Source organism: Lithobates pipiens, unplaced genomic scaffold, assembly GCF_037356315.1.
Source record: "Lithobates pipiens isolate NorthernLeopardFrog02 unplaced genomic scaffold, aLitPip1_a1.2 Scaffold_16, whole genome shotgun sequence".
Classification (NCBI taxonomy): Eukaryota; Metazoa; Chordata; class Amphibia; order Anura; family Ranidae; genus Lithobates; species Lithobates pipiens.
Window position 1 is genome coordinate 416,414,987 of NW_027507748.1, and position 26,287 is coordinate 416,441,273.

Sequence of the window (26,287 nt, forward strand, 5' to 3'; positions counted from 1 at the left end):
CCCTATCATTTATCCTGTTTATAAACCCAGATATAAAAGGTCTCCAAATAGCAAACACCGAACATAATATAGCTGTGTATGCGTATGATTTGTTATTCTTTTTAACAAAACCACACATATCCATTCCAAATCTTTTGCAGGAGTTCTCCACACATGGATACATTTCTAATCTGAAAATCAATCTTACTAAGTCTGAAGCCCTGAATATTAACATACCAGATCATTCACCTCACCTAGTGCTAAATAACTGCCCCTTTAAATGGGAAAATATAGCGCTCAAATATTTGGGAATATGGCTGACTCCTAAAATCTCTCAAATATTTGATAACAATTTCCCACCACTTCCAAAGGCAATAGAGGCAGACCTGATGAGCTGGCATCCGAGGAACTTCTCATGGTTCGGCAGAGCGGCCATTTGCAAAATGACAGTTCTGGCCAAAATACTTTATCTGTTCAGAACCCTACCAATAAGGGTCCCAACAAACTTCTTTAAAAAACTGCAGTCGATCCAACTCAAGTTTGTTTGGGCACGTAAATGCCCTCGCATTAAACAATCTCTTCTGACCCAAACCAAAGATATTGGAGGGATGGAATTACCTGACTATAAAAAATATTATCATGCAGCACATATTGCCAGAATTATTGACTGGCACTGCCATGATGACATCAAGGATTGGATATCCTTGGAGAATGAGTTGAGACCCTTACCGTTGAGATTCTCTCCTTGGATACCAGGATCAAAATATCCACTCATATTGAAACAACACCCCTTGATTAACACCATCCTCCGATTTTTCACCAGTTAGCCAAGAATTCTAGCTTCTCCACCTCACTGGGCCCGCTTACACCTCTGCATCACAATCCAGACTTCCCACTAGTAGAAGGGACACATCTCTTGAGAGCCCTTAAATCCACGTACACCTCTTCTCATAAAACACTGCTTCCAAAACGCATGAATGAAAGATTTTGCAACACTCAAAACAGATAATGACATGACACATGTGCCTTTATGGACATACTTCCAAATCCGTAGTTACGCCAACGGGAAAAAACGCAAAGAACAGTTCACAAGACAAACGGACATAGAATCGGCGTACCTGGAGGGAGTTCACATCCAAAAAGCCACATCCCTTTCATACGCTTGGTTGCAGAATACAGGCAAAATGCACACGGAAAGACTCAGAGAGAATTGGTCGGAAGCACTTGGCATGTATCTTTCTGACAGGCAGTGACAGAAAGCCTGTATACTAGCTCACAAATGCTCATTAAGCACCAGAACACAGGAAACCTACTTTAAATTGCTGATGCAATGGTATGCCACCCCAGTGAGGTTGCATAAGTGGTACCCTCAGTCCTCAGATCTTTGTTGGCAGTGTCAAAGAGAGACTGGAACCCTGCTGCACATTTGGTGGCAGTGTGCCATGATAGCTAGGTTTTGGACTGGTGAAAGACTTGATAAGCCACATTACTGGAACCTCAATGAGACTTGATGCAGCTTGTTGCTTGCCCCATGTCACATCCTTCTCGCTACAGCGGTATAGGAAATCATTATCTAAACACCTGTTAAATCTCTTGTACTGCTGCACTGGAAATCTACTAGCACCCTGTCGATCAGAGACTGGCTACTCAAAATTAAAGATGTATGTGACATGGAGGAAATGATAGCGCAATCCAACGATTCCGTTGAAAGATACCATACAACGTGGTCACCGTGGTTCACCTTCAGGTATTTACAAAAATATGAGGACTTGGCGGGAAGAACTTGTACTAGATCTTCGCCTTAGTTAGTGACATTAATCCTAATGCCCCCATATCTTCTCTTCAGGTCTCACTCATGTACAGCAAAGATGGAGATCTGACCAGTGAGCATCTCAACATCTCTGTGAGTAGGACTAAGCCCCTGTACACACGGTCGGACATTCTGCCAACCAAATCCGTTGGATTTTGTCCGACGGATTTTGTCCGATGGATTGTGTCTGAAACTGTTGCATACACACGGTTGGACCAAGTTGTCGGATTTTGCGGTTGCCAAGAACGCGGCGACTTAAGCCGTGTATGGCGGGACTAGAAAAGTGAAGTTCAGCACCACGTCCGGCACCCTTTGGGCTCCTTCTGCTGATCTCGTGTTAGTAGAAGTTTGGGGAGAGACGATTCGCGCTTTTCACATTAGTGATTCAGATCGCTACTGCTCTTCGGTTTCTGCTTGTCTTTGCGTATCTGATAATCAGTGCGTGCAGTCATTAAGTATTTGTTAATCAATGTGGACTATATCTTGGTATAGTACACTTTGAAAGGCATTTTTTATTGTCTGCTTGCTTCTGCTATTCAGGTCGTTCTTTCAGGCCTTGCTGTTTATCGGTGCTTTCTGGTGTCCATTCTGACCTGCTGACCGTTTTGAAACCATGTTTCGTCTACGTACTCGTCGTAGAGTTTGTGCTGTGCAGGGGCTTCGTGTTGGGGTTCTTACTTTGACACAAGCCCGGTCCATGAACAGGGAGGGGAGGCGTTTGTGGACCAAGAATTGGTTGCGCCAGCGTGACCAGTTCTCGCACATGCCTTTGCTTCGTTAGATCCACGAGAATAATCCTGAACATTTCAGGACCCCGTTTTTCACCATCTGCTGGCTTTCCTGACCACTTATATCAGCAGGCAGGATACCTACATGCGGCAAGCCATCACTCCGGAGCAGAGGCTCATCGCCACATTGCGCTACTTGGCGACTGGGAGAAGCCTTCAGGACCTCAAGTTCTCCACAGGCATCTCCCCCCAGGCTCTGGGGATCATTATTCCAGAGACCTGTTCTGCCATCATTCAGGTCCTGCAGAAGGAATATATGAAGCTAAGTTTTATCGTTAAACATCACATTCTATGTATTTCATGATTGCTAATGTCTTGCATTTCTTTCCTCATTCCCTAATTACCATCATTGCAATATGCTCTAATTCATATGCTCTGCCCCTTTGTCCTCATGCACATTTGCCTCACTAACTTCCCCACCATGCTCTTCTTGGCCCATAAAACTATAGTCTAGTCCCTTACCAATGTTTTTTGTCAGCTCCATAGTATTGCTTTCCCCTAAACACCCCCTAAAATGTCTACAAATGTGATGTGTGTGCTTCAATTCATGCAGAGTGACATTTTTCAAATTTTTGGGGTTGTGCCAAACTCATTAGTAACCCCCCTCCCCCCAACTGCTTGATCAGCTGATAGCAATCCTCTATCTGATGACTTGACCAAACCCAATACACACTATACCTACCTTTTTCTTGATCACATTTATGGACGAGTTCACCTAAGCATGTAGTGCAAGGGCCTGCCTCAATACTTTCAAATGCTATTTTTTTTTTTTTAACAGATTAATTTTCTTGATATGTAATAGCAGAATGTCAAAATGTACTTCCATTTTGTTTTCATTTTGTTATTATGACACTTCTTACCTGTCCCGTGGGCTGCCAATAGTGTAAGGAGGGGCTTCACAAAGTAGCACACATTATTTAGGCATTCAGCTCTCAATCAAGTGGAGAGGATTACCTGTCCTAATCATCCCCCCTCATTTTTAGCAAGGGCCCATCAGATGGGGGGGGGGGGGTGATGACTCTCATAAGGGGACCTTATACTTTACGCTTGAAATACTCAGTTCCCAAAATGTTATACTAATTTTGACCAAAAATGTACAGTGGTGTGAAAAAGTGTTTGCCCCCTTCCTCATTTCCTGTTCCTTTGCATGTTTGTCACACTTAAGTGTTTCGGAACATCAAACCAATTTAAACAATAGTCAAGGACAACACAAGTAAACACAAAATGCAATTTGTAAATGAAGGTGTTTATTATTAAAGGTGAAAAAAAATCCAAACCATCATGACCCTGTGTGAAAAAGTGATTGCCCCCTAAACCTAATAACTGGTTGGGCCACCCTTAGCAGCAACAACTGCAACCAAGCGTTTGCGATAACGTGCAATGAGGCTTTTAAAGCGTCCTGGAGGAATTTTGGCCCACTCATCTTTGCAGAATTGTCCTAATTCAGTTACATTAGAGGGTTTTCGAGCATGAACGGCCTTTTTTAAGGTCATACCACAACATCTCAATAGGATTCAGGTCAGGACTTTGGCTAGGCCACTCCAAAGTCTTCATTTTGTTTTTCTTCAGCCATTCGGTGGTGGACTTGCTGGTGTGTTTAGGATCATTGTCCTGCTGCAGAACCCAAGTTCGTTTCAGCTTGAGTACACGAACAGATGGTCGGACATTCTCCTTCAGGATCTCTTGGTAGACAGCAGAATTCATAGTTCTTTTTATCACGGCAAGTCTTCCAGGTCCTGAAGCAGCAAAACAGCCCCAGACCATCACACTACCACCACCATATTTTACTGTTGGTATAATGTTCTTTTTATGAAATGCAGTGTTCCTTCTACGCCAGATATACTTGGACACACACCTTCCAAAGAGTTCCACTTTTGTCTCATCGGTCCACAGAATGTTGTCCCAAAAGTCTTGGGGATCATCAAGATGTGTTGTGGAGAAATTGAGACGAGCTTTGATGTTCTTTTTGCTCAGCAGTGGTTCTCTCCTTGGAACTCTGCCATGCAGGCCATTTTTGCCCAGTCTTTTCCTGATGGTGGAGGCATGAACGCTGACCTTAACTGAGGCAAGTGAGGCCTGCAGTTCCTTGGACGTTGTTGTGGGGTCTTTTGTGACCTCTTGGATGAGTCGTCGCTGCGCTTTTGGGGTAATTTTGGGCGGCCGGCCACTCCTGGGAAGGTTCACCACTGTTCCATGTCTTCGCCATTTGTGGATAATGGCTCTCACTGTGGTTCGCTGGATTCCCAAAGCTTTGGAAATGGCTTTATAACCCTTTCCAGACTGATAGATCTTAATTACTTTCTTTCTCAATTGTTCCTGAATTTCTTTGGGTCTCGGCATGATGTGTAGCTTTTAAGGATCTTCTGGTGGACCTTACTGTGTCAAGCAGCTCCTATTTAAGTGATGCCTTGATTGTGAACAGGTGTGGCAATAATCAGGCCTGGGTGTGGCTAGAGAAATTGAACTCAGGTGTGGACAACCACAGTTATAGTATGTTTTAACAAGGGGGGTAATCACTTTTTCACACAGGGCCATGATGGTTTGGATTTTTTTTCACCTTTAATAATAAACACCTTCATTTACAAATTGCATTTTGTGTTTACTTGTGTTGTCCTTGACTATTGTTTAAATTGGTTTGATGTTCCGAAACACTTAAGTGTGACAAACATGCAAAGGAACAGGAAATGAGGAAGGGGGCAAACACTTTTTCACACCACTGTAGGTGTCTAATCTGCTTGCAATGTTGATTTGTCAAATTACTAATTTGTGTTCTTGTTTCACTACACAGTGTCCTTCAACGCCACAGGAATGGCAGACTGTGGCCTCCCACTTTGCCAGTTTTTTTGAAGTTGTGCCTTTTTCACCAACAGTACAAACCCAAGTTCAGAGTGAGATGAGGGGACAGTCTCTTCTTCAGATAATATTATGTTGTGGGTCTGCTACACACACACACCTTGTTTTTGTAACTAATGTATGTAGTGCATTACTCACCAAAATCGTGCTCATTTTCAGCACCATGCTAGGAAAATAGCATGATTGTCCAAATTTACACCTCACTGTGGGTGCTTTTTACTAAAGGCACATCCACTATGCACTACAAGTGCACTGCAAAAGTACACCTGAAACTGCACTTGGAGTGCAAAGTGGAGTTTCCTTTAGTAAATCACACTCCTTCTCAGCACAAACTAAAATTTGACTACAAATACATTTTATGCGCAATGAAAAAGGAAGCCACACATTGTTGATAATTAAACTTTTTAATACAAGCACATTCACATGTGCATTTTGAAAAGGTTTTTACAACAAACCAAGAAATTGTGTGTATCCAAAACAGAGTTTAATCAGAATTTTGTTTACTTGTTGTTTTTGTGTAAACAGGCATGTATCAAACCGTAAAATACAGAACACAGGAACTTACAAAGTTCATCTTTGAAAAGTGAAGACAATATCAGACATGAGTATGTACAAACTGGGCTGATATTGTCTTCATCACATGGGGTGTCACCCCTGAAAGAAAACTAATTTGGAAGATGCACATAGTGTGTCAACATGTGCTATCTTCCATCATGGGGGATCAATGTACATGCTTTGGGGCTGCAACCCCTTCATCTCAGACACTTTACACAAAACAGGTACATTGATCCCCCATGATGGGAGATAGCGCATGTTTACACACTCTGTGTATCTTCCAAATTTGGAATTTCGATAAATACAACATTTTGTTTTTAAAATAGCAAAAATAAAACCCTATCTAGTTTTTGGTGTTTCACAGTCTCCCCAAAACATCAATGATGTTCTTCATTTTATTTTTAACATCATTGATTTTTTGCTGGATATTTTGCAAATCCCGATTGCACCCCATTATCTCCCCGATCAGGATCTGGGCACTTTCACTGGTAAAACGGGAATCTTCTTCCACATCACCTACAAAACAAAGCAAAAAAACACGCCATGTAATAAAAATATGGTGACATACATTGCTGAGCTTACCGGAAGCTGTGTTCTCCGACACTCACCTGTTGTGGTGACAATTTGCCCAACCTCCACGATCTCTCCTTCCTCCTCCTGCTCCTGCTCCTCTGTTTGTGCTTTTGGAAGTTGGCCTTCTTTGGGAGGGGTGTGGTCCCTGGTGTCCTCATACTTGCCGAGTCTTCTCTCCCCTATGAGAATGTAAACAAAGAATAATTAGCACACAGAGGGCAGAAATAGGAATCTGAAACATTGCTTGGAAGTGTTGTACAATTGTGTTTTTTGGCCGAGTTCCAAGGTGAGAAAATTATTGGGCACACTATGTTAAGCTGGAATACTTACCTGCAGAACGATGTTTCTTATGAACGAATGAAACCATGAACTTGAAAGTGGCAATTTTAAAATGCACAACATGAAATCAAAGCACATGGAGCAGTATGCAAGCAAGAATAATCATAGGAACACACGACTACTACTTACTTTTTTTAAGAACACGCTTGATCCTTAGGTACTGCTCGTGCTCCCTCAGTTTAAGGTCTGACCAGCGTTTTCTCAGTTGATCCTTGGATCGGCATACCCCAAAATTCTTATGAAGACTCTTCAAAACTTTAGACATGATCTTGGCCTTTCTGATATTTGGGTTTGGGTAAGGTCCATACTTCTCATCATAGTCGGTCCTGTTCAATATTTCGACCATCTCCAACATCTCTCCAAAATACATATTTGAGGCCTTAAATCTTCTGTTCCTGGATCGGGACGTTTCAGGCTCCGGGCTTTCCTCACCCTCCTCCTTGTTAGTGGAACTATTATTAGTGCGCACCTGCGCTCTCTCCACCATGTGCTCTCCCAACTGCGCCAGAAGCGAAGGGGCGGGGAATAGTCTAGAAAGAACGTCAGGGGCGGGCAGAGTTTCACGCATGCGCACTGTATATAAAACGCAACATACGTGTATCGTCAGTACGATCTGGGAAGAGAGTGAGGCGCGGACGTGAAGAACATGCAAACGAAGGTAACATTTTTAACTTGGTGCTTCACTAGACCAGACTGCTTCTATATAGGCCGATGTTGGGACAAGATTAGGAGGGTTTTTAATGGCATTATTAGTATTTGAGGGTTTGTCGTGTGTTGTGTCTTGCAGACAATATGGATCCATTCCAAAATGAAAATTTTATGGGGCTATTCCTAGAACTCTACAAGGAGATGCCCTGTCTGTGGCAGTTCCACAATGAGTTTTATGCCGACATAACAAAGATGAACGCAGCGCTGGAGAAACTGCTTTCTTTGGTGCGGATCATGGTTCCCACGGCAGACATGGCCTATCTGAATAGGAAAATTGGGGCCATGAGGATTACATATTTCAGGGAGAGAAAGAAGCACCTGGAGTCCTTGAGAGCAGGAGATACAGATGCTGTTTATTACCCCAGGATGATTCACTTTGACAGGCTGCATTTTCTGGTAGACCAGGGGGTACCCAGACCACCACTCTCCAGTCTTCCTTCAAGGCATCCTTCACCCCCAGCTGAGGCTTCCAACATCCAACCTGGGCCTTCCAGGCAGCAACATGTGGTGGGGCCCAGCTTGATACAGGTATTGCATTGTTGAACATATCTCTTGTCGTACATTTAATGATGTTAACTAGATGTTCTTATTGATCAGTAAGTTGTGATTTATCAAAGTGGTTTACATCTCAAGAGACAGTAGTGACCAAAAATGATTGGGACGGGAAAGAAAAATGCTGGGCTCAGAATGATAGTCTGTTCTATTTGGTAACATTCAATTATCAAAAGCCAGGAGCACAAAATGGTGTGATTGATGATCAAAAAACTAAAACTATGTCCCCTTTTCATACACAGGAAGACCTCAGTCGGGGGGAGGCTGTGGCAAGTGACAGCCAGGAGGTCTACCAACGCCCTCCTCCTCCTGCCCTAACTACAGGAGCCCAGCCACAGCCTCAAAGGATGCCTGGAGGGAAGTGCCCAAGGAAGACGAGTGAGTGATGGCCTGAGTTCAGTCTGGTCTGCCAGAAGATGCAGCCTCTTGAAGAACCCCATCGTGGGGACATAAATAGCATCTGAATTTCCTGTTCTCTAGGACTTCGGGACCAGACTTCTCTCCCTGAGATATGTACTCCTCAGGCCACCATTTTTTTATATTCTAATTTGTTCATGTCTGCCCTGGGGGCCAAAGGCTGCACCAAAGTAACAAGTTTCTCCAGCGCTGCGTTCCTCTTTTTAGTTTATTGCGACCAAAATAAAGGTTTTTTTGATTGATGAAATACTTGTGTGTGTGTTTTCCTTCCAAAAGGCCAGTTTATTTGTGAGCAGGCAGGTACATTTCCCAAAAATTAAGTGAAATGAATAACAAGGGGTACCAACACTAAACAACCTCCTGTAGATTAAAAAATAAAAACAAAATCTCCAAAATACAATAATGTTGTGGTAAGTTTACACACACAAAACACCCCAAAAAACTGAGAAATGAGCAAACTGTCTTTAAAGGAGATTTTTAGGGAATCCAAAAAAAAAAGCATCCAAAAAAGAATAAACAAAATCTAAAATTGTGTAGATGTGACGCAAACTAAAATTGTATTGCTGAAATGGTTAAAAAAAGAGTAATGAAATACGTTCGGGAGAAGTGTGTGTGACTATGAGCATCAAAAGAAGTTTGTTCTTGCAGCATTGTAAAGAACAAGAGAATGCGCTTGATGAAAGAATTTTTAACATTGCAGCATGACGAATGTGCTATATCGCTTACGAGCAGTAGTTTTACCTGAACGAGCGCTTCCGTGTCGGAATTTGAATGTGAGCATGCGTGGCACCTTGTCTGTCGGAGTAGGCTACACATGATCAGAGTATGTCTGATCGGACCAGTTTGTCGGAAAATATTTCCAGCAAGTTGGAAAACTTGGTCCGACGGATATTCCGATGGAATCAGTCCGATGCATACCACACACAGTCGGATTATCCGACAACGCGGTCCGATAGTACACATTCCAACGGATTCTCCGACCGTGTGTACAAGGGCTAACACATTCCTTCTCTTGAATCCTGAGAAACATACTGAAATCACTGCAGGTTTAATAAACCTTTAAAACAGGGCAAACTATATGACACAAGGAAGCATGACCACTACCTTCCTAAGTTCCTAATTAGTGATGGACGAACTTCCGACGGGACGTTTCGCGAAAGCGAAATGCGAACGGACCCAAACGTTCGCGAAACCGAACGTTCGCCGCGGGCCCCATTGACTTCAATGGGAGGCGAACTTTGCAAACCTTCATGTCGAATTTGCGGCCACGTGGTAATTATTAGGGGGTAAAACGTAGTCCCACCATCTGGACAATGACATAATACATGTATGAGGTGAATTTGGGATCGATAACTACAAGCATTTTTATTTTATTTGGGAAATTGTTCTAACAATTCAGGACTATGGAGCTAATGAAGGCAATGGAGGAGAGGGAAGGTCAGGGACCAGGGTAGGCAAAGAAGAGGGTGCAGGAGATGATCACCAGCAGCGTGACATACCGGAATGACACATGCACCGTGATAGAGGCATCTGACAGCAGCACCGTAATACAGAGCACTGACAGCAGCACCGTGACATACAGCGCTGACAGCAGCACCGTGACATACAGCGCTGACAGCAGCACCGTGACATACAGCGCTGACAGCAGCACCGTGACATACAGCGCTGACAGCAGCACCGTGACATACAGCGCTGACAGCAGCACCGTGACATACAGCGCTGACAGCAGCACCGTGACATACAGCGCTGACAGCAGCACCGTGACATACAGCGCTGACAGCAGCACCGTGACATACAGCGCTGACAGCAGCACCGTGACATACAGCGCTGACAGCAGCACCGTGACATACAGCGCTGACAGCAGCACCGTGACATACAGCACTGACAGCAGCACCGTAAGCAGCCCCAGGAGGAAGTCAGCACAGCACAGGGATGGTGCGATCCCCTCATAATAAGAACCCCCAGGAGGAAGTCAGCACAGCACAGGGATAGTGTGATCCCTTCATAATAAGAACCCCCAGGAGGAAGTCAGCACAGCACAGGGATATCATAAGCAGCCCCAGTAGAAATATGACACCGCTCAACCTCTTCAAAGAGGAGGGTAGGGGCATATAGTACGGTGTGCTTTTTTGGGTCAAGGAAGTGAGCCAAATGAATTAAGAAGGTCTGTGTGCTTGATTAAAAAAATAGTTTATAGACATATACATGGTCTACTGGTCACATGTGTTGAATTCCTCCGAGATCCATGCCTCATTCATTTTTAGAAATGTGAGGTAGTTAACACTGTCGTGAGCTAGGCGAGTACGCTTATCGGTCACAATCCCCCCTGCTGCGCTGAACGTCCTTTCGGACAGGACACTGGATGAGGGGCAAGCCAACAGTTCGATTGCAAATTGGGCAAGCTCTGGCCAGAGGTCAAGCCTGCCCACCCAGTAGTCTAGGGGTTCATCACTCCTCAGAGCGTCCACATCGGCCGTTAACCCAATGTAGTCGGACACCTGATGGTCTAGGCGTTCCCTGATGCTGGATCCGGATGACACCTGTCGATGGGTCGGCTGAAAGAATGACCTCATATCCGAAGTCACCAACACATCTTCAAACCGGCCTCTTCTTGCAGGCGCTGTTGGATTGGTACCCGCAAATCCTTCTCTGGGAGTGGGAATTGCTCCTCTGCCAGCGCACGCAAAAGCAGAATGCAGCATTTCTCGAAGCAAGGCCTGGAAGTGCTGCATTCTGACAGCCCTCTGCGACGGCGGTAACATTTCCGCCATTTTGTGTTTGTACCGGGGGTCTAAGTACGTTGCCACCCAGTACTGGTCCTTGACCCTCATGCTTTTTATACGGGGGTCCCTATTAAAACACTGGAGCATGAAGGCCCCCATTTGCACTAAAGTGGAAGCGGTGTGGTGGCCTGGCTCCTGCTCATCATCCAGGATAATGTCGTCCTCTTCATTCTCCTCTCCCCATCCTCGCACAACAGGGATCCCAGAAAGGTTTAAAGCATGCTCTTCTTGCTCCTGCTCATCCGCCCCGGCACCATCCTCCTCTGACTCCTCATCAGACTCCTGTTGTTGACTTGTCTCAGATAGAGTAGCCCCCCCTGGGAATTCATCCAGCATTGCGACTTCCTCATCTTCCCGCTCCTGCTCCTCCACAGCCTGATCAATGACACGACGCAATGCACGCTCCAGAAAGAAGGCATAAGGTACCATGTCACTGATGGCGCCATGGCTGCGACTGACCAGTTTGGTGATCTCCTCAAATGGCCGCAGAAGTCTGCATGTGTCGCGCATGAGCAGCCACTGGCGCGGTGAAAAAAAACCCAGCTCCCCAGAACCGTTTCTTTCGCAGAGTTCATACAGGTAGACGTTAACTGCACGTTTCTGCTGGAGCAGCCTATCAAGCATATAGAAGGTTGAGTTCCATCGCGTCGGGCAATCGCAAATAAGACGTCTGACCGGCAGATGGTGTCGCCGCTGAATGTCAGCAAGGCGAGCCATGGCCGTGTAAGATCTTCTGAAATGGGCCGAGATTTTCCTTGCCTGCCGCAAGATGTCCTGGACCCCAGGGTATTTGACAAGGAATCGCTGCACGACCAAGTTTAAGACGTGTGCCATGCACGGCACGTGCGTGATTTTGCCCTGTTTCAATGCGCTAAGCAGATTGGCACCGTTGTCACACACCACTTTACCAACTGTCAAATTGAGCGGTGTTAGCCACTCATCTGCCTGTGAACGCAAAGCTGAAAGGAGTGCCGGGCCAGTGTGGCTCTTTGCTTCCAGGCACAACAGACGCAGCACGGCATGGCAACGTCTCACCTGGCATGTGGAATAGGTTCTGGGGAGCTTGGGCGGTGCAGTGGAAGAGACGCTAGCAGCGGAAAAGGAGGAGGCAGCTGAGGAGGAGAGGGAGGAGGATGGAGTAGGAGGAGGAGAAGAAGAGTCAGGCCTGCATGCAATCCGTGGCGGTAAAACCAAATCTACACGGGTGCCACGGGTTACATGCTTGACGGCCGTCAGAAGGTTCACCCAGTGGGCAGTAAAACTGATATACCTTCCCTGCCCGTGTTTGCTAGACCACGTGTCTGTGGTCAGATGTATCTTGGCACCGACACTGTGTGCCAGAGATACATTCACTTGCCGCTGAACATGGCCATATAGCTCTGGGATGCCCTTCTCTGAGAAATACTTCCTTCCTGGGACCTTCCATTGTGGTGTTCCAATGGCCACAAATTTGCGAAAGGCCTCCGAGTCCACCAGTTTATATGGCAGTAGTTGGCGGGCTATGAGTTCTGACAAGCCAGCCGCCAACCGTTGGGCAAGAGGGTTATCCGGCGTCATCATTTTTTTACGCTCAAACATTAGGCCCACGGAAGCCTGCCTTTTTGCAGAAAAATGTGAGCTTGGCGTGATGGAAGGTGGAGTGGAGGACAATTGTGAGGAGAGAGGAGAAGGAGAAGTAGAAGACGAGGCTGGACGGTGAGAGCCTGCAGTGTGGCTTTGTGTGTTCCGTTGCTCCCACTGGGCTCGGTGATGGCTGCTCATGTGCCTTCTTAAGGCGGTCGTCCCTAGGTGAGTATTGGGCTTACCGCGACTAACGCGTTGACTGCAAAGATTGCAGATGGCAACGCTATTGTCAGCAGCGGACACGTTAAAAAAAGCCCACACTGCGGAGCCATGTGCCGGTGTCCTGGGAGCGCCAGATGTGACCGTACATGGTCGATGACTCGCTCCTGATACATTTGCAGTCTGCTTTGTCCCTGCTGTGCAATGTAAGTCATTGCTGCTTCTCCTCCCTATCTGCTGGTCCATATCTCCCTCTGAACTCCCCTCCTCTTCCTCTCTTGTGGGCACCCACGTGACATCACTAGACACGTCATCATCAACGTCACCTTCCCCACCGCTATAAGTAGAGATCTCGGAGTAGGCAGCAACACCGGGGACCAACCTCCTCCTTGGGCTGATCTGGGTACTGGCGTCAGACTGCTGAGTAGCGCTTGTTGCTACCTCCTCTTCCTGATCCAATACCAAGAGTGGCTGCGCATCAGAAATGTCCTCTTGATATGGATCGGAAAATAATTCCAGTGACTCAAGCGGAAGGTATGTGGTGGTGGTGGTGGTGGTCGTGTTGTTGGTGGTAGTGTCTTTGGGGGTGCACATAGCAGAGAGTGAAGAAGAGGGTGCAGATCGAGAGGATGAGGAGGGTGCAGAAGAGTAAGGCTGAGCGAGCCACTCAACCAAGTCTGGTGCATCCTTTAAAGTAATTGAACGCACCTTCTGCAACTTCCCACTTTGGCTCAAGCCTGTTGCTCCTGCCCTACCCCTACCACCCCTGCGGAAGGGCCTGCCTCTTCCTCTGCCTGTCATTTTTTAAATGACCCTGTGACAAAACTCTTAGTCCCTATACCGATGAAGGACTGCTGCAGTATAGGGCAGCGGTCAGCAGTGGTGCACGTCAACCCTATCTATTGTGGACCGATAGCGGTCCTTACAGAACAGCAGACTGTACCGCACTCAAGCCTATGTACCGTAGCACCCTATACCAAGTTACCAGTCCTTATAAGAACTTTTGTGGACCAAGCAGGTTGTGTATTAGTGTTTAGCAGACTGTACGTCAGTCCCTATACCGCTGAAGGACTGCTGCAGTATAGGGCAGCGGTCAGCAGTGGTGCACGTCAACCCTATCTATTGTGGACCGATAGCGGTCCTTACAGAACAGCAGACTGTACCGCACTCAAGCCTATGTACCGTAGCACCCTATACCAAGTTACCAGTCCTTATAAGAACTTTTGTGGACCAAGCAGGTTGTGTATTAGTGTTTAGCAGACTGTACGTCAGTCCCTATACCGCTGAAGGACTGCTGCAGTATAGGGCAGCGGTCAGCAGTGGTGCACGTCAACCCTATCTATTGTGGACCGATAGCGGTCCTTACAGAACAGCAGACTGTACCGCACTCAAGCCTATGTACCGTAGCACCCTATACCAAGTTACCAGTCCTTATAAGAACTTTTGTGGAACAAGCAGGTTGTGTGTTAGTGATTAGCAGACTGTACGTCAGTCCCTATACCGCTGAAGGACTGCTGCAGTATAGGTGAGCGGTCAGCAGTGGTGCACGTCAACCCTATCTATTGTGGACCTATAGCGGTCCTTACAGAACAGCAGACTGTACCGCACTCAAGCCTATGTACCGTAGCACCCTATACCAAGTTACCAGTCCTTATAAGAACTTTTGTGGACCAAGCAGGTTGTGTATTAGTGTTTAGCAGACTGTACGTCAGTCCCTATACCGCTGAAGGACTGCTGCAGTATAGGTGAGCGGTCAGCAGTGGTGCACGTCAACCCTATCTATTGTGGACCGATAGCGGTCCTTACAGAACAGCAGACTGTACCGCACTCAAGCCTATGTACCGTAGCACCCTATACCAAGTTACCAGTCCTTATAAGAACTTTTGTGGACCAAGCAGGTTGTGTATTAGTGTTTAGCAGACTGTACGTCAGTCCCTATACCGCTGAAGGACTGCTGCAGTATAGGGCAGCGGTCAGCAGTGGTGCACGTCAACCCTATCTATTGTGGACCGATAGCGGTCCTTACAGAACAGCAGACTGTACCGCACTCAAGCCTATGTACCGTAGCACCCTATACCAAGTTACCAGTCCTTATAAGAACTTTTGTGGACCAAGCAGGTTGTGTATTAGTGTTTAGCAGACTGTACGTCAGTCCCTATACCGCTGAAGGACTGCTGCAGTATAGGGCAGCGGTCAGCAGTGGTGCACGTCAACCCTATCTATTGTGGACCGATAGCGGTCCTTACAGAACAGCAGACTGTACCGCACTCAAGCCTATGTACCGTAGCACCCTATACCAAGTTACCAGTCCTTATAAGAACTTTTGTGGACCAAGCAGGTTGTGTATTAGTGTTTAGCAGACTGTACGTCAGTCCCTATACCGCTGAAGGACTGCTGCAGTATAGGGCAGCGGTCAGCAGTGGTGCACGTCAACCCTATCTATTGTGGACCGATAGCGGTCCTTACAGAACAGCAGACTGTACCGCACTCAAGCCTATGTACCGTAGCACCCTATACCAAGTTACCAGTCCTTATAAGAACTTTTGTGGACCAAGCAGGTTGTGTATTAGTGTTTAGCAGACTGTACGTCAGTCCCTATACCGCTGAAGGACTGCTGCAGTATAGGGCAGCGGTCAGCAGTGGTGCACGTCAACCCTATCTATTGTGGACCGATAGCGGTCCTTACAGAACAGCAGACTGTACCGCACTCAAGCCTATGTACCGTAGCACCCTATACCAAGTTACCAGTCCTTATAAGAACTTTTGTGGAACAAGCAGGTTGTGTGTTAGTGATTAGCAGACTGTACGTCAGTCCCTATACCGCTGAAGGACTGCTGCAGTATAGGGCAGCGGTCAGCAGTGGTGCACGTCAACCCTATCTATTGTGGACCGATAGCGGTCCTTACAGAACAGCAGACTGTACCGCACTCAAGCCTATGTACCGTAGCACCCTATACCAAGTTACCAGTCCTTATAAGAACTTTTGTGGAACAAGTGAGTTGTGAATGTTTAGCAGACTGCAGCAGAAGGGCAGCAGTCAAGTATAATATCCTTTCTATATTTGGAAGAAAGAATATTATACATGTACAAGCCTATTACTGTACCACTGATACCAGTCCTGAAAAGAACCTTTGTGGAACTAATAATAACAGCAAGTCTTTAAAATTACCCTCACTGCCTGACAACACTGCTTCCTTCCTGTCCCTATACAAATTGGCAAAAAAAGAGAACGATTAGTGGTTACTGGAACAGCTCTTTTGTGGACCTTGATAGTAACAGCTAATGATGATGATGATGATGATGATGATGAAAGACTAATCTGGCTGTCCCTGTAGCATACACCGTCCTTTCCCTTTCTCTAAACTAACAAAAGACACTCAGGCTGCTGCAAGAATCAGCAGCACAGCAAACCTATCAACACCTAACACCTATACCAGTCCTGAAAAGAACTTTTGTGTACCAAATAGCTAGTGGTTTATCTCTCCCTACTCCACACAGGAACCTGTCCCTATCGTAACAGAAGAAAGAATGTAAAATGGCCACCGGATCGGGTGTATTTATAGGTTAGGGGGAATGTACAAGTGTCCATGTGCTGTCATGTCTCAATTGGCTGTCCTGTATCACATGATAAACGTGTCACCAAAGGTTAAAGTTCTTGTATACATTAAACACGTAAGTCCGCCGCGGCGAACGACGGAAAAAGGCGTTCGAACGTGCGGACCGCGAATGTCGGAAATTCGCCGCGAAACGACCGCCGGGCGAAACGTTCGTCCATCACTATTCCTAATATCTCTTTTTACTTCTATTTATTCCCCCCTCACCCCTCATACTCCTAGATCCCCTCTATTTGATGCATACAGTATTACCACTCTAGATCAATCATCAATACAGGAATATGTTGCTTTTGGAACACAATTCTTAATGGTTTTCCTGGTTATTAAGTATACATGAACAACAAACGAATCCTAAGAAACCACAAATGTATTGTTCTTTTTTTTTTCAAAAACTTTATTGTACATGTAAACCCTGTAAGGTTGCTTTTACCCATGTAAACAAATGTATACTTATATGTTTATGTTTTACTGATAATAAACGTGAAATGGAAAAAATAAATAACAAATATTTGTATATTTAAAAGTTTGTCTTTTTGCAAAATGGTAAAAATCTAACATACCCAAAAATTTCTCTAAAAACTGGAGGTTTTCATTGTTCACTTACAGCTTTCAGAGTTTGTAAAATACCCTCCCAAATCATATATTTTCTAAAAGCATATGAACTCTGGAATAAAAAGAAGGCACTACTGATTTTTTAGGTGGTATTGCGCAAATGTTTATCAAAACAATATTTTCACTAAAAATACACTAAAATCCATTATTAATACAGTAGATTCATGCATGGCAAAATGTACAAAATTCCTCCTAAATTCCCAGTAAATATGAAAGTTAAAACTCTATCGAGTTAAAAAATAAAAAAATATTTGTACGTTTTTAAATCGCACCTTTTTGTGAAATGGTGAAAACTGAAGGTATGCAAAACTGTAAATAAAACAATTTACTCTAAAAATCTAAAGGTTACCGTTTTTCACTTACGGCTTTCAGAATTTCAAAATAACCCTCAAACAAGACATTTTCTGAAAGCACATGACCTGTAGAATTAAAACACGCTACAGATTTTTTGGGCCCCACAATATTTGCGCAAATACAGTGGTGTGAAAAAGTGTTTGCCCCCTTCCTCATTTCCTGTTCCTTTGCATGTTTGTCACACTTAAGTGTTTCGGAACATCAAACCAATTTAAACAATAGTCAAGGACAACACAAGTAAACACAAAATGCAATTTGTAAATGAAGGTGTTTATTATTAAAGGTGAAAAAAAATCCAAACCATCATGGCCCTGTGTGAAAAAGTGATTGCCCCCCTTGTTAAAACATACTATAACTGTGGTTGTCCACACCTGAGTTCAGTTTCTCTAGCCACACCCAGGCCTGATTATTGCCACACCTGTTCACAATCAAGGCATCACTTAAATAGGAGCTGCTTGACACAGTAAGGTCCACCAGAAGATCCTTAAAAGCTACACATCATGCCGAGACCCAAAGAAATTCAGGAACAATTGAGAAAGAAAGTAATTGAGATCTATCAGTCTGGAAAGGGTTATAAAGCCATTTCCAAGGCTTTGGGAATCCAGCGAACCACAGTGAGAGCCATTATCCACAAATGGCGAAGACATGGAACAGTGGTGAACCTTCCCAGGAGTGGCCGGCCGCCCAAAATTACCCCAAGAGCGCAGCGACGACTCATCCAAGAGGTCACAAAAGACCCCACAACAACGTCCAAGGAACTGCAGGCCTCACTTGCCTTAGTTAAGGTCAGCGTTCATGCCTCCACCATCAGGAAAAGACTGGGCAAAAATGGCCTGCATGGCAGAGTTCCAAGGAGAAAACCACTGCTGAGCAAAAAGAACATCAAAGCTCGTCTCAATTTCTCCACAACACATCTTGATGATCCCCAAGACTTTTGGGACAACATTCTGTGGACCGATGAGACAAAAGTGGAACTCTTTGGAAGGTGTGTGTCCAAGTATATCTGGCGTAGAAGGAACACTGCATTTCATAAAAAGAACATTATACCAACAGTAAAATATGGTGGTGGTAGTGTGATGGTCTGGGGCTGTTTTGCTGCTTCAGGACCTGGAAGACTTGCCGTGATAAAAGGAACTATGAATTCTGCTGTCTACCAAGAGATCCTGAAGGAGAATGTCCGACCATCTGTTCGTGTACTCAAGCTGAAACGAACTTGGGTTCTGCAGCAGGACAATGATCCTAAACACACCAGCAAGTCCACCACCGAATGGCTGAAGAAAAACAAAATTAAGACTTTGCAGTGGCCTAGCCAAAGTCCTGACCTGAATCCTATTGAGATGTTGTGGTATGACCTTAAAAAGGCCGTTCATGCTCGAAAACCCTCTAATGTAACTGAATTAGGACAATTCTGCAAAGATGAGTGGGCCAAAATTCCTCCAGGACGCTGTAAAAGCCTCATTGCACATTATCGCAAACGCTTGGTTGCAGTTGTTGCTGCTAAGGGTGGCCCAACCAGTTATTAGGTGTAGGGGGCAATCACTTTTTCACACAGGGCCATGATGGTTTGGATTTTTTTTCACCTTTAATAATAAACACCTTCATTTACAAATTGCATTTTGTGTTTACTTGTGTTGTCCTTGACTATTGTTTAAATTGGTTTGATGTTCCGAAACACTTAAGTGTGACAAACATGCAAAGGAACAGGAAATGAGGAAGGGGGCAAACACTTTTTCACACCACTGTATTCATCATATTGCTATTTTCACAAAAAATACACTAAAATCATTAATAGTGCACATAAACACAACATAAGTTACACAATCCCTGCCAAATTTCTACTAAAGCATCCTTCACATGTGGCATACTAAAGTGTATGCCCATGGAGGGTCATGTTTACCCACACAGGGATTCACAGGTTTTCCGTGCATCCCCATACAGGCAGTCCCATTCATGTCAATTGGGATGCAACAGCTGTGCAGGCATAGCTGCTGTTCCCAATCTGACATCCATGTGGGTGTGGGTGTGGGTACATGACCCCGAATGCACACAGTGTGAGCTCAGGGACATGCATGCAGACCTACATGGATGTAAAATTGAGAACAAGGGTTCTGTCCATGCAGTTGCTACATCCCATATGACATCAATGGGACTGCCTGCAGAGATGCATAGAACACCTGTGCGTCCCCATAAAGGTACGCTGTGTATCACCTTTGTGAACAAGGCCTTAGGCCCCTTTCACACAAGCAGACCAATCAGGTCTGCCTGTCCATTTTTCAGTCGCGCCCAGTCGGACCACCCATTGTTCTCTATGGAGAGGCTGATCTAAATGGACATATGTTAGTTTACGCCCGCCTGAATAAAATCCAGTCCAGTTCGCTAAGAACAGATGGGTGAGGATTCCATTCCCCATCCATCTAACACATTGAATTGGATGGTATCAGATGAACATGGTCCATTTCCATTCGACCTCCCCATAGAAAGCAGCGGGCTATGTCCATATCCTCTCTGTATCAGCAGAGCAGAGACAGACCTATCATTTGCCTGCTCAGCGGGGATCAGCTGATGTCCCAAAATGGCACCCAGTAATGCCTAAGCTCTCTCCCTGCCGTCACAAGGTGAGCCGATGGCACATTTGACTAAGGCTGACTTGGAGGACAGTTTGGCAGCAATGTACGACAGACTGGCAAGAAAGTTTCAGGCGGAGCTGCACAAGTCGACAAAAAAACTCTCTCGAGTGATAGCCTTGTTGGGTAGCTGCACAGATCTCCTGGAGGTGAAACATGATGAGCTTCACTTAGCTTACACTGACCTAAGAAGGGACCATGAAGCATTGGCTGATGCGGTTGTCCAGCTCCAGAACCATATGAAGGATCTGGACAACCGCAATAGAAGGTACAATATCAGGGTCCGTGGTGTACCAGAGACAGTCACTGATCTGCCAAACACCATTAAAAGATTGTTCCATTCTCTCCTGCCAGAGCTACCTGAGGAGTCTTTCACATGTGATCGCCTTCACAGGGCACTCAGACCCAAGCCTCCTCCAGAAAAGCCTCCCAGGGATATCGTTATGTGCCTGAAGAACTATTTGACCAAGGAGGAAATTCTCAAAGCCTCGCGCAATTCTCCCTGCATTATGCTGGACGGTATACCCCTGCAGATATACCCGGATATATCCTCAGCAACATTAGAGAAATGCAGAAGGATAAGGGAGATAACATCGGTCCTCCAGTCTGCACAAATCCGCTATTGATGGGGCTTCCCATTCAAATTAATTATACCCCACAACAGCACAACTTATATTGCCACCACCATCAAAGAAGGTAAAGAAGTTCTGATTAAACTGGGCCTCCTGGAACAACAACAAGTTGCAAGACTTCCTTCTGGAAGTTTATGCCACGGCCACTGCAGAGAGACCGCAGATCCCGCAGACTGCACGCACAGCTGGAGATCTAAAGATAACAAGGCTGCAGCTGGTGAACTTTCACTTAATATGATGGACAGAACTTGGACCATCCGCACAAGATACATCTCACCACCCGCTTGGTTTGGCCCAACGGTATCCCCTTTAAAACTAAACCCCTTCCCCCCTCCCCTTTTTTTCTTCTCTCCCTCAAACATCCCCCATTTTTTTTTCCCATTTCAGGTTTATTCACTCAAATAAAATACAGTCAAAATTGAACCGTTACAGCAATAAGGTCTCCACATTCAAAATACACATATGGTAATCAGTCAAGACTAAATAATAAACTGAAGGCAGTGAAGGTACCAACTACCTGAGAGTAAAGCTGACTGGTAAATAACTGTAGAACTTCAACTCAGGATTATTGATTTCGTCATGTAATAATACCCATACAATTCGGTAATGTTTTTTTTTTTTTCCCTCCCACTAAAAAAAGAATTAGGTGTGGGAGGGTTATATAAAGAAGAGAAAAGAAAAGGACTAGAGAGATGAGAACAAAGAAAAAGAGTTATGAAAGCTTTTTAGTGTTAGTAACATCCAGTGGCTGCATCTTAGCGGACAAGGGAGATAGTTCAACCCTCAGATGGTCCATTATAGGTCCTGATAGGTTTGTGTGCTTCTAAAGGTGAACCACGGTGTCCATGTGCCGTGGTATTTATCCACCGCATCATTAGACTGGGCCACCGTCTCCTCCATGTCACAAACCTCCCCGATTTGAAAGAGCCATTCCCTGATCGCAGGGACACTCATAGTTTCATAGTTTCATAGTTAGTAAGGTTGAATAAAGACACCAGTCCATCCAGTTCAACCTGAGTGAGTGTCTACAATTGTCCCTATCCCTGTACATTGCACACTCACATTGGTCTCTACCCTCAAGGAGCCCACTATCCTAGGTCCCAATTCCTATACTAGGGCCAATTTTGGACAGAAGCCAATTAACCTACCTGCATGTCTTTGGATTGTGGGAGGAAACCGGAGCACCCGGAGGAAACCCATGCAGGCACAGGGAGAACAAGCAAACTCCAGGCAGGTTAACCACTACACCACTGTGCTGCCCACTCGTCGAATTCCAATAGCGTGGTATCAAAGCTTTGGCTGCATTCAAGAGATGTCTAGTCAATGATTTCTTATAACGTCGGAAGGAGAAGGTCGTGCCATGGAGGAGACAGCACGCCGCGTCGAGTCTCATGGACGTTTCGGTTATGGCCCTGATCAGACCCCTCACCGTGTTCCAAAATTGCTGAATGGGAGGGCAATGCCACCATATGTGTAAAAGCATTCCAGTTTCCCTCTGACAGCGCCAGCATATATCTGAAGTTTGAGGGAACCATTTGTGTAGTTTCGCTGGCGTGGCGTACCATTGAGTAAGTAATTTATAGGATGTTTCCTGTGTTCTGGTGCTCAAGGAGCATTTATGTGCCAGAACACAGGCCTTCCCCCATTGGCTGGCAGAGAGTTCAGTCCCAAGAGCCTCAGACCATTGCTCCCTGAGTCTCTCCACTCTCCTTTCCCCTGTATTCCGCAGCCAGGCATATGAAAGAGACGTGGTGTTCAGAGTTTGTTTACCCTCCCAGCATACTCTTTCCATTTCCGTAAGATCTCTCACAAAGTGCCCTCTATAGGACGGCCTGTTGGCGTAACTTCGAATTTGGAGGTAAGTCCAGTAGGTCAAGTGAGGTAATGAATTTGCTGATTTGAAAGTCGTGAAGTCCATCAGCTGTTTGTTATGAAAGCAATGTTTCGTAAGAAGGGGTGTGTGGTGGTTGGAGGACCGGTAAAGGTGTGCTCCCATCCCTGGTGGGAAGTCGGGGTTATTACATATAGGCATTAGTGGGCTCAATGGGGAAGAGAGTTTTACAGAATTATTATATTGGCCAGTTGGTGAAAAATTTTAAGAGTGGTGTGAATTAGAGGTTGTTGTTTCAGCACTCTCGGGTATCCGGACTCTGGCACCCAAGGAAGAAATCTCAGTGGTAGAGGGCTTAGCTCATTTTCCAATGCCACCCAATCTTTAGCTTCCCCATGACAGTGCCAATCAACAATTCTTGCTACGTGCGCCGCCTGGTAATATTGTTTGTAATCAGGTAAGCCCATCCCTCCACACTCCTTGGGTAAGGTCAAGAGAGAATGTTTTATACGGGACCTTTTATGCGCCCATACAAATTGTGTTTGAATCGCCTGCAATTTCTTGAAAAAGTTAGACGGAACCAAGATTGGGAGAGTTCTGAACAAATAGAATAGTTTGGGCAGAATATTAATCTTGCATATGGCTGCCCTGCCAAACCATGAGAAGTTCCTTGGGTGCCACTCCTTCAGTTCCTTCTCAATGACCTTGAGCAAAGGCATAAAGTTTTTTTATCAAAAACCCGAGAAAGCGTGGGGGTAAGCCATACCCCCAGATATTGGAGCGCCTCGGTCTCCCATCTAAAGGGGCTGTCAATCTGCACCAACTCCAGTGAGTGGCTCGGTAGACTAATGTTTAGGGCTTCTGACTTGGTTAGGTTGATTTTCAAGTTAGATAGGTAACCATATGCCGAAAATTCACGTAATAAGTTGGGGATAGAGATATGAGGATTCGTTAGGAAAAATAAGAGATCGTCCGCATAGGCGGCGATCTTGTATTCCGTCTGGGCTGTCTGAAAGCCTGTAACGTCAGGGTTCATCTTCAATAGCCTAATGAAGGGTTCCAATGAGATAATGAATAGAATGGGTGATAGGGGGCAGCCCTGCCTCGTTCCATTGGATATGTGGACGGTATCGGATAAAGAGCCATTGATGCGGAGTTTTGCAGAGGGGTTTTTATATAAAGCAGAAACCCAGGACATCATACGTGGGCCCAGGCCAATAAATTTGCAGGTTGCAAGCATAAAATCCCAGGCTACTCTACCGAAGGCCTTCTCCGCGTCAGTAGAGAGGAGAAGGCCTTCGATGTTTCGCTCATGTGCCATCTGGATGAGATTAAGTGACTTTGTCACATTGTCTTTGGCCTCCCTCCCCGGCATAAATCCGGCCTGTTCTGGTCCAATTATGGTGTGGAGTAGAGGTTTTAATCTATTTGCCATGATTTTAGCCATGATTTTGACATCTAAGTTCAAAGGGAAATCGGCCTATAATTGGCACAAAGTGTCAGATCTTTATTTGGCTTAGGCAGGACAGTAATGTGAGCCTCTAGAAACATTGGAGGTGTTTCTCTGGGGGATGAGAAGGAGTTCAGTGCTTTTGTCAATGGTTTTGACAGGGCATCAATAAAAGTTTTGTAGTATATCTCAGTATAGCCATCAGGGCCAGGACTCTTCCCTGATTTCAAGTCCCCAATTACCCCACGGACCTCAGCTTCATCCCCCGGGGGCCTCCAAAAGTTCAGAGTCCTCCATGGGTATCCGAGGTAATTTAGATTTAAGTAAATAGTCCTGTATAGCTTGGGTCCGGGATCCTGTCAAGTCGTCTGGTCTATGTTGGGGCGGCAGGTTGTAGAGTTTGGTGTAATAGGTCTGGAAATGCCTAGCTATCTGTTCGTCTGATACGTCAAGTTTGCCTTCCTGATTGGCTATGCCTGAGATGCTGTTTCGGTAACGAGGTCCCTTCAATGCTTTTGCCAAGAACTTGCCAGATTTGTCCCCGTGTTCATAATAAATTCTCCGCCGAAAAAATAAAAATCTCTTCGACGTAGCGTCTAAAATTTGGTGTAATAGTTTCCTGGCTGCTAAGAGGTCTGTTGCCATCTGTGTAGATAGAGATTGTTTGTGTAAGGTCTTGAGCTTCGAGATTGTGTGCACTATGTTGGTAATTTCAGTTTCCCTGTCTCTCTTGCGCTGAGAGCCCATTCTTATTAGAGCCCCCCTGAGCGTGCATTTGTGAGCCTCCCACACCACCAAAGGGTCCATACTCTGCGTAGTGTTAAGTGTGAAGAACTCCTGAAGTTGGGAGGATATTTCAGGTAAGAATTTGGGCTCTGTCAAGAGGGATGAGTTCAACCTCCAGGTTGAGGGTTTTGTCGTGTATTGTTGACTGAATGTGAGGGAGATCGGGGCATGATCAGAAAAACCCTGAACTCCTATATCTGCTCCGGTTAGTAAGTGTATGTCCCTATGGGAAACAAATAAATAATCTATCCTAGAATATTTAGCGTGCGGGGCAGGATAAAAAGTGTAATCCCTACCCTCCGGGTGGAGAACCCGCCACGAATCCAGTAGGTGCAGGGAATGTAAGAGTCCCTTTATTTGTTTCAGGATTTTATATGTTACGTGTGATTTGCCCGTTGAAGTATCCATCAGGGGGTTAAGGGGCAAATTAAAATCCCCCCCCAGGATTGTGCAACCGGTGCTAAACCCTTCCAACTCCCTTACTATTCTCCTGCAGAAAGATAAGTGAAGTTTGTTAGGAAAATAAACATTGGCCAATGTGATAGGATTGCCCTTATATTGCCCCCCTAAGAAAGAGAAATCTGCCTTCCGTGTCCGACATTTTTTCTATCAGTGTGAAGGGAGCATCTTTGCTGATAAGAATCGATACCCCTTTTGTTTTTGCTTGAGCGTTCGTGGCATGGTGGGCCTCGACAAAAAAGGCGTCAGTCAGTCTGGGTATGTTATTCATCCAAAAGTGAGTTTCTAGTAAAAAAGCGAAGTGTGGCCTACCTTTCTTAAGTTCCTGTATTAGAGATGATCTCTTCTCTGGAATATTCAAGCCCTGCACGTTGTGAGAGATCACGATAGGGTTACGCCCCAATGCTGAGTACGCCATGACGCTGGAATCTATAGTTTCCAATAAATAAGACCTGTATACAAAAGCAAAGCAGAGGGTATGAAACAAAATGAAAACATTGATATTCATAACCTGGACCATAAGACACTGCCTACAGCCACTGGAATTCAAGAACTAGTCCTATATAGGTATAGATATAGTAAGAAAATAAGGAAGAGAAGAGCTGTAAAGGAAAAGAAGGGAAGTCAAGATATCAGTGTATAACCTATACAGTAAATATACTGTGCAAAGGTTTCAAATTGTGGGACCGACAGAGTCCAGCGACTCCATCTGCCCCACTGTAGAGAGCTGAGGGAGGCGAGCGGTCATACCAGCCGTCAAACTGCACACCTATCAGGCCGGTGTTG